This window comes from Cnephaeus nilssonii (assembly GCF_951640355.1).
Source record: "Cnephaeus nilssonii genome assembly, chromosome: 7".
NCBI lineage: Eukaryota > Metazoa > Chordata > Mammalia > Chiroptera > Vespertilionidae > Cnephaeus > Cnephaeus nilssonii.
In genome coordinates, this window is record NC_137078.1 from 29,611,648 (window position 1) to 29,624,659 (window position 13,012).

The 13,012-nt window shown below is 40.9% G+C and overlaps 1 long non-coding RNA gene across 2 annotated transcripts in view; it reads left to right on the forward strand.

Annotated features, from left to right (window-relative positions):
* The first annotated feature begins 464 nt into the window (after positions 1-464).
* The window catches only part of LOC307103432, a 157,749-nt gene continuing 145,201 nt past the window's right edge, over positions 465-13,012 (forward strand). For both annotated transcript variants that reach the window (XR_013813817.1, XR_013813818.1), the window contains exon 1: positions 465-561. This is a non-coding gene — a long non-coding RNA (uncharacterized lncRNA). The remainder of the gene's footprint in view (positions 562-13,012) is intronic.

Sequence of the window (13,012 nt, forward strand, 5' to 3'; positions counted from 1 at the left end):
CTGGCCTTGCCTGAGGTAGACACATGTGCAAGGCCAGGTTGTGTAAGACAGACAGCGTCCATCCTAAGAATGAAGCCGGGGGAAGGATACACTGTGAAACACATCCAGCCGCACGCAGCACCATCAGGGGTGCACGGGGCGACCCCCAGTCATCACAGTGCCCCCCTCACCGGCCCCTCCTCAGACCCCCGCTTTCCTGGATGGATTCTGCTCCTTGCCCTGGCACTTCATAGACTCTCTTCCTTCTTCCCAGGAGATTTTATAATTAAACGAGATAAAGGCAGGAAATCTGTAATAAGTACTAACTTCCATGTATGCCAGGTTTTTAAAAAAATGCATGCCAAAAAAAAAAAAAAACAACCCAGGAGGCAAACCCAGTCTGGTGGGAAGAGATCAAAGGGCAGCCGCGTGACCAGCTGGTGAAGGGCTCTTTTCCCAGGAGGCCCACATCCTGCCCTTCAGCGCGGACACAGAGGAGGAAGTGGTGTGCAGCGGCCTGGGTCTGAGCGAGGGCAGTTCTCAGGGACCTGGTCTCAGTTCCCGGGCTCCGGGAGTGTGCCCGTGAGTATGGGAATGGCCAGCACCCAGCTCCTTGTATTCACAAACACGGCTGCGGGAAGCGCGGTTTTAAATTACCACTCCCACCCCTGCTACCCGCCTTAATCCTGCAGAGATGTCAGGCCCAGATAGACCTTGGGTGGGGGACAGGCGGGGGAGAGCCCTTTCTGACCACCCCATATCGAATAGCCAGAGAGCCTGCGGATTGGGTTGCAACAGGAATACCCTAATCTTGATTTCATTGTTTTTCCTCTGCCTAAAAGGGTGGGATTGGGTTTGGAGGTGGCTGGAGAGTGGGCCATGGAGTTGCTGACACCATGTAAGGAAAACCTCCAAGGCTGCTACTCCCATTTGGAGGGCTCAGCAAAAGGGCCAGCAAACAAGCCAGCCTCTGTTTTCTAATCCTTCCCGCTTCTGCTGGCGAATCCTACAAAGGCAGGCAGGCAGGCAGGCAGGCAGGCAGGCAGGCAGGCAGGCAGGCAGCTGCGCGGAGGCGCTGTGCTGCTCTGGGGAAGGGAAGCTAGTGTCAGCTTTGCTGGGCTCTGAAATTATTACCTGTGAGTGCAAGCAGGCCAGGCCACTGCAGCCAGGACCGGGGGTGTGGAGACCCCTCCCCTGCCTGGCTGTCAGCACTCTGAATGCCCACAGCAGGGGATTTATGCCTCCTCTCCGCCTTGCAATGCTTCTGTAGATATACTTAGCCATGACAATGCTGGTTTGGGAATTTCCCTAGGATGGGCCAGGACTTGTTTCCAAAATAACACCTTTCAAAGCATGCAGAGACTTAGAAATTAGATAATTGTGTGATATTTATAAAATGAATTACGTTGTGTTAACAAAGTCAGGACAGCTGTTTCTGATGCTGAAGTAAATAACACCTTATGATTCATTAAGGTTGGGGGCAAAGAGGCTTTTTAAAAAGTTGCTACTTTCCAGCTGAGTCTTTGCAAAAAAAATTGAGACAGCTCACCAAGTAGGTAATACAGTTTCAAGTGAACATGTTTATGTCTGCGTGTGCATGGCATGGTTAAGTTGTCCTATTTCACTCGTAAAACACTTAGTGAGCATCTAAAATATGCTTATACATGTATGCAGAGAGACACAAAGATAATACTTTACTGCTCCCGTCCTCCATGAATTCTCAGCCTAGTGAGGGAGACAGATGTATAAACAGATAATTGCAATTCAGTGAACTAAGTGCTAACAGAAGGATAAAAGGAATGCTACGATGGTATGAGGGGTATATCCATTTACAGTGCAAATGGAAAGGAGGGAACAGCTACACACAGGAAGTGACATTTGAGCAGTATTGGATGGAAGAGGGGTAACTGAAAGCAGAGAAGGATGTGGCCTTCTTTCAGCTCCTCTTCTTCACCAGCCTCCTCTTACCTTAGGGCCTTTGCACATTCATTCCCCTCTGTCTGGAAAGCTGTCCCATCGCGCTTCCTCTGTTCAGTCCTTTAGATCCCCGTTTCCATGTCACCTCCTTGGCAAGCCTGACTTTCTAAGTCAAAGCCTCTCTCTTATGAGTGCTCGCTCATCACGCACCTCTCCTTCTGAGCAGTTATCACAGCTGCACTTTTACATTATTTGCATGGTTATTTGAATATCTGTTTTTCCCACTAGGCAGAAACTGGGGCTTTTGGTTCACGTTTGTTTCTTGACTAAAGACATACTTGTTGAATGAATTAGATGAAGATGCAGCTGTGAAAAAAAAACAAACATGTGCACTCAGACAGCAGCAAGTAGCTAGGAATGCTGGATCTTGGGGTATGTGAATTGTGAGAGGCAGAGGATTAAGTCATTTAAGGAACTTGGAAGATCTAACTTGTTTACCTATGTGCTAGCTCATTTAATGTTTTCAGCATAAAACTGCCTTTTTAAAGATCTGTCTCTTAATTATTCCATTATCAGTATCGGATGCGTTAAGTTGAAGATGAAGTATTAAAAATATAAAAGTGGTTGTTTACATGTGGTTTTGGGGGCTCAAATATACTTCTTAAAAATTGTGATTAAGGTGTAACATTCAGACATACACAATGCATAGTGACACAGCTAGATGAATTATGACAAGGTGAACGTATGTGTAACTGCCACACAAGTCAGGAATAGGTGGGCTTCCTGGAGGCTGAATTGTAAACATCAGTGTGTGTACTGAGCCAGGAGAGGAAGGATGAGGTGGAAGAGTCCCTGTCAGACTCTAAAAGGGCACGCTTTCTGGAGAAGGGAGGAGGGGGATTCTCTTCCAGCTCACTCGTGAACTTGAGGAAGTGGTGTGAGAGCGATGCAAACCTCACCATTTCCCCATGCATCCCAAACAGGGCTGGAGAGCTGAGGGCCAAGGTTGAGCTGAGATGCAGAGGGGCATGAGGGTTTTTTTCCCCAAAGAGTCAGTGGCATCTGTCTGCCTCCTCACAAGGAGCACTGTTTTCTTAGCACCTTCTTCGGTGTGGAGCCTAGGAGCGGAGCTTAGATCTTGTTACCCCAGCATTCTGCAGGGAGCAGTGTTGACTTAGAGCTTCCAGCACACAAGTGACTTTGGAGACCCTTGTGACACAGGAGAGCTGGAATACCAGGGTCTGAGTACTTGGTCTGTCACTCACTAGCTGGGTGTTCGCTAGTCATTTTTAGCTCATTTTTGTATTTCACTTTCCTTATTTATTAGGTGGAGATAATAATGCAATTGACTAACAGTAGAGTTATTGTGAGATTGACGCATTCATACATGTAAAGTGCTTACAACACAAGCCAGCATATAGTAAGAACTCAATAAAAAGAAAGAGACTCTGGTTAAAAGGACCTTCTTGTTTTTGTCTTACAGTGATGGAGATATCCCTAATGGGATACCAAAGTAATATGAGGACTTTTGAGAGATAAGATCAAAGGAGACACAATAGTATAACTCTGGTAGAGGAAAAAGGATGCATGAAAGGAACAATGGTCTTTGTAAATAATACTAAAAACAGGGCCTGGTTTTCTAGACTAGGACTTTATATACATAAATGGTGGAGTCATGGATATGGATGGAATGCGTCTCAGGATGAAACAAGAAGAATGCGTGTTGAGAGGGAATATCAATTTGATCTTCAAGGTCATAAGCTAACATTTGTGTTGGTAGTTGGGGAAAGGGGTGCCATAAAGAGACTGTAAGAATGGGGAAAGTAATAAGAATGATCTAGGAAGAACAACCTCAGTTCCTCAAAGAAATGTTAGGGAAAGGAGATGAGTATTTATGACTCAGATATCTAAACTGCATGCAGATTATGGCTTAAAGAATAAGAGAATTGGAAATTAACCTAGATAGGTAAAGTCAATTGTCTAGGTGGCGCTGAAGTAAAGAGGTACTTGTTCTTGGATACCGTAGTAGAAAGAGAGGAGATAGAAAGGAAGAATACACACACACACACACAGACACACGTATGTATGTATGTTTGTATGTATGAGCAAACATCTTTCTTCCATTTCAGGTACTGTGTTTAGAGATTTCCGCTTATTATTTAGTTCTATTCTGAAAACAGTTCTGACAACTCAATATCATTAGCCCCGTTTTGCAGATAAGGAAACTGAGGCTGAGAAAGTTAACTACTTTGGGCAATATGTTAAATACTAACTGGGGATTAGACCTAAGGCCAAATTTCAGCCTAAGACTCCTTCTATTCTATTCTATTGATTCTCTTTTATTTATTAAGGAGATATCCACCTGTACTTAAAAACAAAGTTTTTATTTATAGATAGAAACGGTGAAAGTAGCATTTGGGGAAGAATAAAAAGGCAAGAGAAAGAAGTGATAATACTGTGGTCATACACCAAAGAGTGCCAGGTCACATGGAGGAGTGTTTGTATGATGGTTTTTAAAGCTCGAGTTACAAAATTAACATAGTAAGATGACATGAGGGAGGTGAGACTTAATATGTCCAGACCTTTGCAGTGAATCTCATTTTTGCTAGAACAGCATATGGTAAAATCTAGACTTTTGAACAGTTATTATCCCTTGAATGTTAAGTAAATAACCAAGACTCTCAAGTGCAAAGTTTAATTTAACAAATATAGAAACTTCAAAATGGTTTTGGGATGGCAGAAACCTGGGGGAAAGTTACATTATTTCAAAGCCCAGAACACGGGAAGAAAGAAGTTAGATACAGTTACAGCTCTACCTCAGATACCAAATGGCTAAGAGACTTTTGGTTGAATGCCAGTTCTCATTGTGTGTAGCTGTTCCTTGTAGTGTTTTGTTGTGAAGTCTTTTAAGACCATGAGTTTGAAAAGTCAGTTTCTGCGGGTGTTTGGACAAGGAAGATAGCTTCATATGTGCAAAGTCTGACCTAGCCTTTAAGAGCAAGATTCAACCTAAAGAAGACATATGAACTAGATTAAAAGGTTTTTATTAGCTAGTATGTTGAGGTACTTTGTTCATATCATGTCAAGCTTTACCCCACCCAATGCTGCTGCAGTTTATTTTTAAAATCATAAATGAAGGATTTTCTGTTTGTTTTTACTAAACTCCATTATGCAAGTTAGGACCACTGCTCTCTCGTCTCAAGATCTGATTCAGTGGATATGTATGTAAAGGCTCTGGTGTGCAGAACACTGTGCTCAAGGATGTAGAGAGGTCACTGGTGTGGGAGTCTCAGGGAGACTGTGGTGTAGTGATCAAGTTATGTAAAAACACACAACAAAAACCAAATGGCCATCATGGGTGATCTCGGTGTTTTGTGTGTCAGAAGAAGGATAGAATATACTCAGTTGTGCGCAGTGAGGAACGATAGCCAGATGACCTCTACACTGAACAGTGGGTACATTCTGTCTTTCAGTGCCTTATACAAAGTCGACAAGAATAGGCACATCATAGATGATCAAGGGTGTTAGGGGAACTTTTAAAATACGTCTTGAGGGAAGTCAGAGGTTTTGTTGTTTTAGAAATGATGGGATGGGAATGTAAGATATTCTAAGGGCCAGTACAGGTAAATACAGAGCTCCAAATCATAGAGCACTTCAATAAAAATGAATTGCTTAGTGTTTGTGGTCTTTGGGGGCATGCTTTTGAATTGTAAATAATATTTGCAATTTCACATTTTCTGCATTTATTTACTTTTAATGCCATTCAAGTCATGGGGATAAATATTGAACAGGACAGATCAAGCAGAGACTAAAGATACTCTTCAATCTTCAGATCTTCAATCTGATATTTTCAGATGTGCTTAAATGCTCGCTGGGAAGCATTGCGCAGCAAGCTTTCATCTGGGATTATTTTCCTTCTGCCTAAGAGCTCCCTTTAGAATTTCATTAGTTCAGGTGTTCTGGTGATAAGATCGCTCAGATTTTATTTATAGGACTATATTTCCAAAGGGTATTTTCACTGGCTACAGAATTCTTGGCAGTTATTTTCTTTCAGTGCATCAATGATACCATTTCTGATACCATGTCTTCTGGTTTACCGCGATTGTATTGGGAGTCTGTTGGTCTTATTTTTGTCATTTTCAAATACCCTGTCTCCCCTCCCCTCCCCTCCACTTTTAACCCCCCCCCCCTCCTCCCTGCAGCTTTAATAGTACTCACTTTGTCTTTGTGTTCCAGCAGTTGGAAGGTTTCATTTTTGTCTTTTGATTTTTAGCAGTTTTACTCTCATGGTCTAGGTGTGAATTTCCTCAGATTTACCTAATTCAAGGTGTGCAGCACATCTTGAATGTGTGGCTGGATTTCTTTGATCAGTTTTGGAAAATTCTCAGCCATTATCTCTTCAGATAGTGCTTTTGCCCCATTCTCTCCTCACTTCTTCTGGGATTCTAATTCCAGGTATATTAACCTGGGTTTCCTATGTTGCTTTTCCTTTTTCTCTCCATGCTTAGATCTGGACACGTCCTCCTAATGTAGCATCCAGTGATCTTTGATGCAGCATCCCTGCTACAGGCAGAGATCCGACTATTCCAAAGGTGGTCCATGGTCTTCGTGAAGTGGCTCCGTGTCTGGTTTACTATGCTTGCTCCTTTGGTTCAGACCTTTGGGATCCCAACAGAAGGTCGGGGTTGTTTTCAGGAGCCCTTTTCCTTAGCAGGCCATTACCTTCAATTTTTGCCTGCCCTGCTCTGTGAGACTGTGCAACTTCTTAGTCTTTTGAGTCTTTGCAATAGAATCCACAAATGTGTTAAAGAGGAGGCCAATGTCAGGCCCCCTTCTCTCCACAGTCATGGCCCTTCAAGTCTTTGTACCTTCTTAGTCCTCTCCTGCCTTCAACAGTTTGTTCCAACAATTTCAAATGCTGGCTTGCCATTAACCTGGCTGCCCTTGTCTATCAGAAGTTTTTGATCAAGTTATTGGACATTTTTTCCGTGGTCATAAAAACATCACAATGTCATATGTTTGCATTTAAAGATCGCATTTATAAAATTTGCTTGTATTATCTCAGTTGATCTTTACAACAGCTACATGGTGTCAAACATTAAATTGAGTCTATATTAATTTATATCTAGTTAGTGAAATGAGTATTCTTGAAAATGTGGATAGAGAGAAGGGAGTATTTGAGAGGAATTTAAAGTTAGAATTTTATAGGACTTGGTGACCAACCGATTGTGGAATGAGAAGGGAGTGATCATTTTTCTTGGATAGACTGAGAAGGTGGTTCTGCTTTAAAGAAAACGACTATATTAAGAGGAGAATTAAGGTTTGGCAGGGTCAATAATGAATAAAGAAAATTAGTATTGAATTGTGCTCCCAGAAGGGGGGAATTACTATGGCTGAGTGAAATTGCTGTTGGGCATGTTAAGGATGAGGAAAGGAAAAGAAGAGGAGGCAGGGCAGTGTTGGGGGAGAGCCTAAAGTAGCTCTCTTTTCTTCCCCTGTCCCCTCCTTCTGCCCTTCCCCACAAGTCCTCTTTATTGAGGGCTTACAAAGTGCCAGGCACTGTGCTTTGTTTGTATATACATTCTCATTTAATCTTTAACCCAATAAGGTAGTTACATTGTGATTCCATTTTATAGCCTCGTCCATATGCCAGGTGTTGACCCAATGCCTTAAATGAAGTCAGATGGTGAAGCATGAGGTTATGAGATCGGTGCCTAGAACTGAGCCTGAGTGAGGGCTTTAGCATTTCAACCTGAGCACAATTGGCCAAGCAAAGTGCATTTTTTGGAAGCTTGTATAGGCAATCAAGGGTGAGTGAGAGTTGGATGGGAGGTGGAGAGGGTGGAGCAGGGGGAACAGTTGGGGATGCTTCAGTAGCATATCGTGTAATAAAGTCCTCTACTGAATGGAACCAGCAGGAAGAGAGGATGGGGTTGCTCTGAGATTTCAAAGCTAGAAAGGTCAGGACTCGGTGACTGTGAAGCTGCGAAAGGTGAAGGAGAAGAATGTGGAAAAGAAGGTTTCAAGCCTGAGGACAGAAGCTCCTGCTTACTGCTCTTTCCCCGTTGATGTCCTTTGTGCTTTCCTACTCTCCTAACTCCTCAGCGAATGCCTCCTGTCCTTTAAGACTCCATTCAAATGCCTGCTCTCAGCCAACTCTTGCCTGTCCCCTCTCACTCCTCCTTCCACACTGGGATGTAGCTCTTCTCTACTGTTGCAGCTTTCCTTGAAAGCTGTACTTGCAATACAGTAGTGAGGTTCTCTCTTCATTTCCTCCTTTCTTTTCTTCCTTCTATGTTCTGTAAAACAAACAAACAACCCTTCCCAAAGCAACTTTTTATTTTCTAAAAAATATGTAGTGGTGAGCAAAAGTAGGTTAATAATAACAATAAGTAAGACAATATTTAATAAACGATAATACAAGAAAAAACTTTTGCATACTCACAACTATGAACCTACTTTTGCCCATCCCTGTATTCGTTGAGCTTTTTGGGTGCAAGGGCATTGATTTCTTCAAGGTTTTATTGCTATTACCTAATATTATGTCGGATATGTATTACATACTGAATAACTGAATAAACAAATGGGAAATTGTGGTGCTAGTTGTAGAAATACGTGTAAATGAACAAAGCTCACAGCAACATAGAATGGGAGTCAACTGTAAATGATAGCTTTGTCAAGTGGTGAGCTTCCTTTTTGTCTTTTTACAAAACAAAAGCCCACATGGGTTTCAGTGTACTTCATCTGCCACTGCTCCATAGAATAATAGTCAACTTCACAAACCATATTTTGTGACAAAAATAATTAGGAAAGAGAAAATCAGCAAAACAGACTATATCATACTATTATCTATGGGTTTCTATTCTCTGTGTTAATTAACTTCCTTTCCTTTGTCCAAGTATTTGCTTGATAAAGTTCTGCTTAGGAAAGGTTCTGATGAACTATAAAATGCCCAGAGATACTGGACAGTCGAAGGGAGAGAAAGAGAGGAAACACTTCACTGAAAGACTCATTTGCTCTCTGGAGTTGAATATAATAGAGTCCCAGGAAATGACTGCCAGTTTGGGGAAGTAGACAAAAACGGGATTGCACAGAGCTTGGAATCTAAGAGCAGAGCTGTGGAATGAAGGCGTAACAGAATTCATTCATTTAGATCTAGCTGGAGAAGTTTTATATTAGGAAAGAAATGCCAGTAAAAACCTCTTGCCACCTCATCTCAAATCCAGCATTATGTGCTTAAAATTGTGGCCCTGTGGTCATTAGCCGGCAGTCAGGCCTTCCCAGTAGGTTCGCCTGTGGTAGGGAACGTACACAGCCATAACTGCAGTATTTTTATCATCTCTTGGAGAGTCTCTTTCAGCTCTGTTTAGTTATTTGCCTATCTCTAATAATGCAGGAAGGTTAGCATGTGCTTAATAATTTTTAAGCTCCTGGGACTAGGCTGGAATTGATTTTATCTGCAATTTGTCCAGTGACAAGCACATTGTTGAAGAAAAATAAATATTGACTATAATTTTTATTGGATCATGCCCAATCGTAAATCAAAGCTGTGAAAAGAGTTTAAGTAGCTCTTCCGATCCCTGGGATTCATAGCTTTCTGTTATTATTTGACCAAAGGTGGTAGCTGGACATCGGTGCTACCCTAGGGTGGTGAGCTTAAGGGAACTCAGCCTTGCCCTTCTATCTAGTTTTAAAATGTGATGCTGCTCTAAGACTAGGGAGAGTAGACTTTTCCGTTTAAATCTCTCCTTTTCCCCCAGGTAGGACTCCAAATTTTAGATTTTATGGATGAATAGGTAACCTTAGTGAGTGATTTGAGACTACAGTACATAAAAATGTGTCAATAGTTCAGGATGACTGATAGCTCCTCTTGTAACCAAAGCCACCTGCAATTTTTTATAGTCCTGAAGCATAAGCCATCTTGAACAGATAATCAATTCTATTGCACAAACAGTCACTTCTGTTTACCAAGGAGGCCCACTTTCTCTCCCCAAGCAGGACTGTAAAAAAATAACCTACATAATCCAAATTATAAAAACTTCTGAAATATTGGGGCACTGTAACTCTACCTATCTGCACCTCCTCTCTATGCTTTGGCCCTGTCTTCCATTATGAGTTAAAGAACAGTAGAACCATTTATGCAGCTATAATATAGATCAGTGAGAACTTCAGTGACATGCTCATCTTTATACATGCAAATACGCACACATGAATATTTTAGTCCTGGTATTATTTTGTGTCTAGCTTTTTTTTTTTTTTTTTTAATCCTTACCCATCGATATGTTTTTATTGGTTTTTAGAGAGAGGGGGCAGGGGGAGGAGGATGGAAAGGGAGAGGCAGAGGGCAAAACATCAATGTGAGAAGGAAACATGGATAGGTTGCCTCCTGCACTCACCCCAACTGGGATCGAACCTGCACCCTAGGTATGTGCCCTGACCTGGAATAAAACCTGAAAACTTTTCAATGTATGTGGTGATGCTTTAACGAACTGAGCCACACTGGCCAGGTGTGCCCAGCTTTTGCCCAGAATTTTGGTCTTTAAAGGATTAAAAGAAAAGTAATTTTTCTCCTTAAAAGAAGTATCAGATTGGCTCTGGCTGGGTAGCTCAGTTGGTTAGAGTGTTGACTCGATATGCCAAGGTTGTGGGTTCGATCTCTAGTCAGGAAGCATATAAAAATCAACCAGTGAATGATACATAAATGGAACAACAAAACGATGTCTCTCTCTCTCTCTCTCTCTCTCTCTCTCTCTCTCTCTCTCTCCTCCCCCCTCTCAAATCAATAAATAATTAAACAATAAAGATAATTTTTTTAAAAAAATCAAAGGAGATTATAATGCAGACCAAGGGATGACCATGTAGGGACACAACAAGAAAGCAACTATTGCAAGCCAAGGAGAGAGGTCTTGGAAGAAACCAAATCTGCAGACACCTTGATCTTGGACTTCTAGCCTCCAGAACTTGGAAAAAATGTTTTGTTGTTGGTACTTTATTGTAGCTGCCTAGCAAACGAATATCTCATCATTTAAGATCCATCTCTGTTTCCAACTTCTCCTGTCTCCTTGGGGTCTGTTATTACTTATCTGCTTATTTGTTCTCCTATGTGGTGTCTGGGATTCTGTCTTGTCCCCACAATAGACTATGTGTTAGTTAGCTCCATAGTTGTCATTGTGTCTGACTCGGAGCCTTGCAAATGGTAGGTATTCAGAAAGTACATACTAGATGGTACAAAAAAGAAAAAGAGAATTATATTGCAAAATAGTTCATTTAAGTATTACTGTGTTGTTTTTTTTAAAGAAAGGAATAAAATGAATGATAAAAATAAATAAAATAAATCAATATAAAGATTTTTAATATTAAAAAATAAAAGAAGAATCAGATTGCTTGGAAACATAGCAGGACTTAATTTTCCTTTAGCTACTTTTTGCATTTCATTCAATCAGAAATTCTTCAAGTTTGAATTTGAAATCTGAATTTCATGAGGTGTTCACCAAAAATATGCCTGTGAATTAAAGTTTTTTTATTACAGCAGACTATACTTACAGATAAAAAGTTCATCTGTTTTTTCTCATCTGTTAAAATGCCATTATACTGTAGAATTAGTGAACCTGTGTTTCTTATTCATTTCTCCAGTGTGATACACACAGTGTCATATTTGCCATTAAAATATTGGATGGTATTCAAACACAAGTGAAGTCATTCATTTATTTCACAAATATTTATTGAGCTTTGAGTAGATGACAGGTACTGGTTTTAGGTGGTGGAACTGGGGATACAGTATTGACAGGACAGTGAAGGTCCCTGTCCTAGGAGCAGGCTGACAATTGTGAATGTAGGTTATCAGAGTCTAATGACTTCAAGTCTAAAATTTTCTTTATAGCAGTTGGGCCACTAACAAATAACGATTTTGAAGGAATCACTACACCTCCAAATTTCACAAAGGGAAAAAAATCAATAGCAAATGATTCCGGCTTATTCATCATAAAACATTGTTTTCATATCTGGATTTCAACTTGAGGCATTGTTGTTAATACTTAAACTCAGGTACTTTTGTAGTGGAGGGCAATGTCAAGGCCATTGGGTTGTGTCTTTTCCAGTTTCTAGCAGACAGCTTAGAAACCATATAGAACTCTCATATTTAGACCTTTGTGGCCAATTCCAGGTGAAAAGTCAACTTGGAGACACCTTTTTTAATGTTAACTGGCCCTGAAAGGATCCTTCAGTGACCTGGCAAACTGCTCCCCAAGTCCCTGAATTCAAGCCACTGGTTTCTGGTGCCTTGATTGCCTAGAGCAGCAATTCTCAAAGTTTGGTTCACAGGCCACTGAGGTCCCTGTGACCTTTTTAGTGGATCTACAAGGTCAAATATAATAACACTATTTGTAATAACTTATAATAACACTAAGATGTTGCTTTTTTCATCTTATTTCTCTCACTTGTGTACCGTGAAGTTTTCTATTGTACATTTGGAACCTCTGCATGACTCAGTGAATCATTATTTTCTAAATGGCCAATGATTGCTGTTACAAAATTGCACATGGGTAAAGATCAAGTGCTAAATAGGTCAATGGATTTTAATATATCAGCATAGGAAAAGTTCACTGATGTGGGTTTAGAGTCCTATAAAAACTACGGTTGTTGCATTTTAGTGTAGTGTCAAGGAAAAAATATCCAACATTATCTGAAAAGGCTATCATGTTATTCCTCTGTGTTGTATTTTTTTTAACTTCATATCTGTGTAAGAATTGGGTTTCTTTTTAATTTTTTTATTAAATCTTTATTGTTGAAAGTATTACATATCCCCCACCCCCAACCCCATTGAGTCCTTCTAGCCCATCCATGTCCACCACCCCAGGCTTCCAACACCCTACTGTCTATGTCCATGGGTTACGTATATATACATACAAGTTCTTTGGTTGATGTCTTCCCACCTACCCAACCACCTCCGACTTCCCTCTGAGATTCCACAGTCTGTTCCATGCCTCTATGTTTCTGGATCTATTTTGTTCACCAGTTTATTTTGTTTATTAGATTCCACATATGAGTGAGATCATGTGATACTTATCTTTCTCTGACCGGCTTATTTCACTTAGCATAGTTTTCTTTATGTATTTTA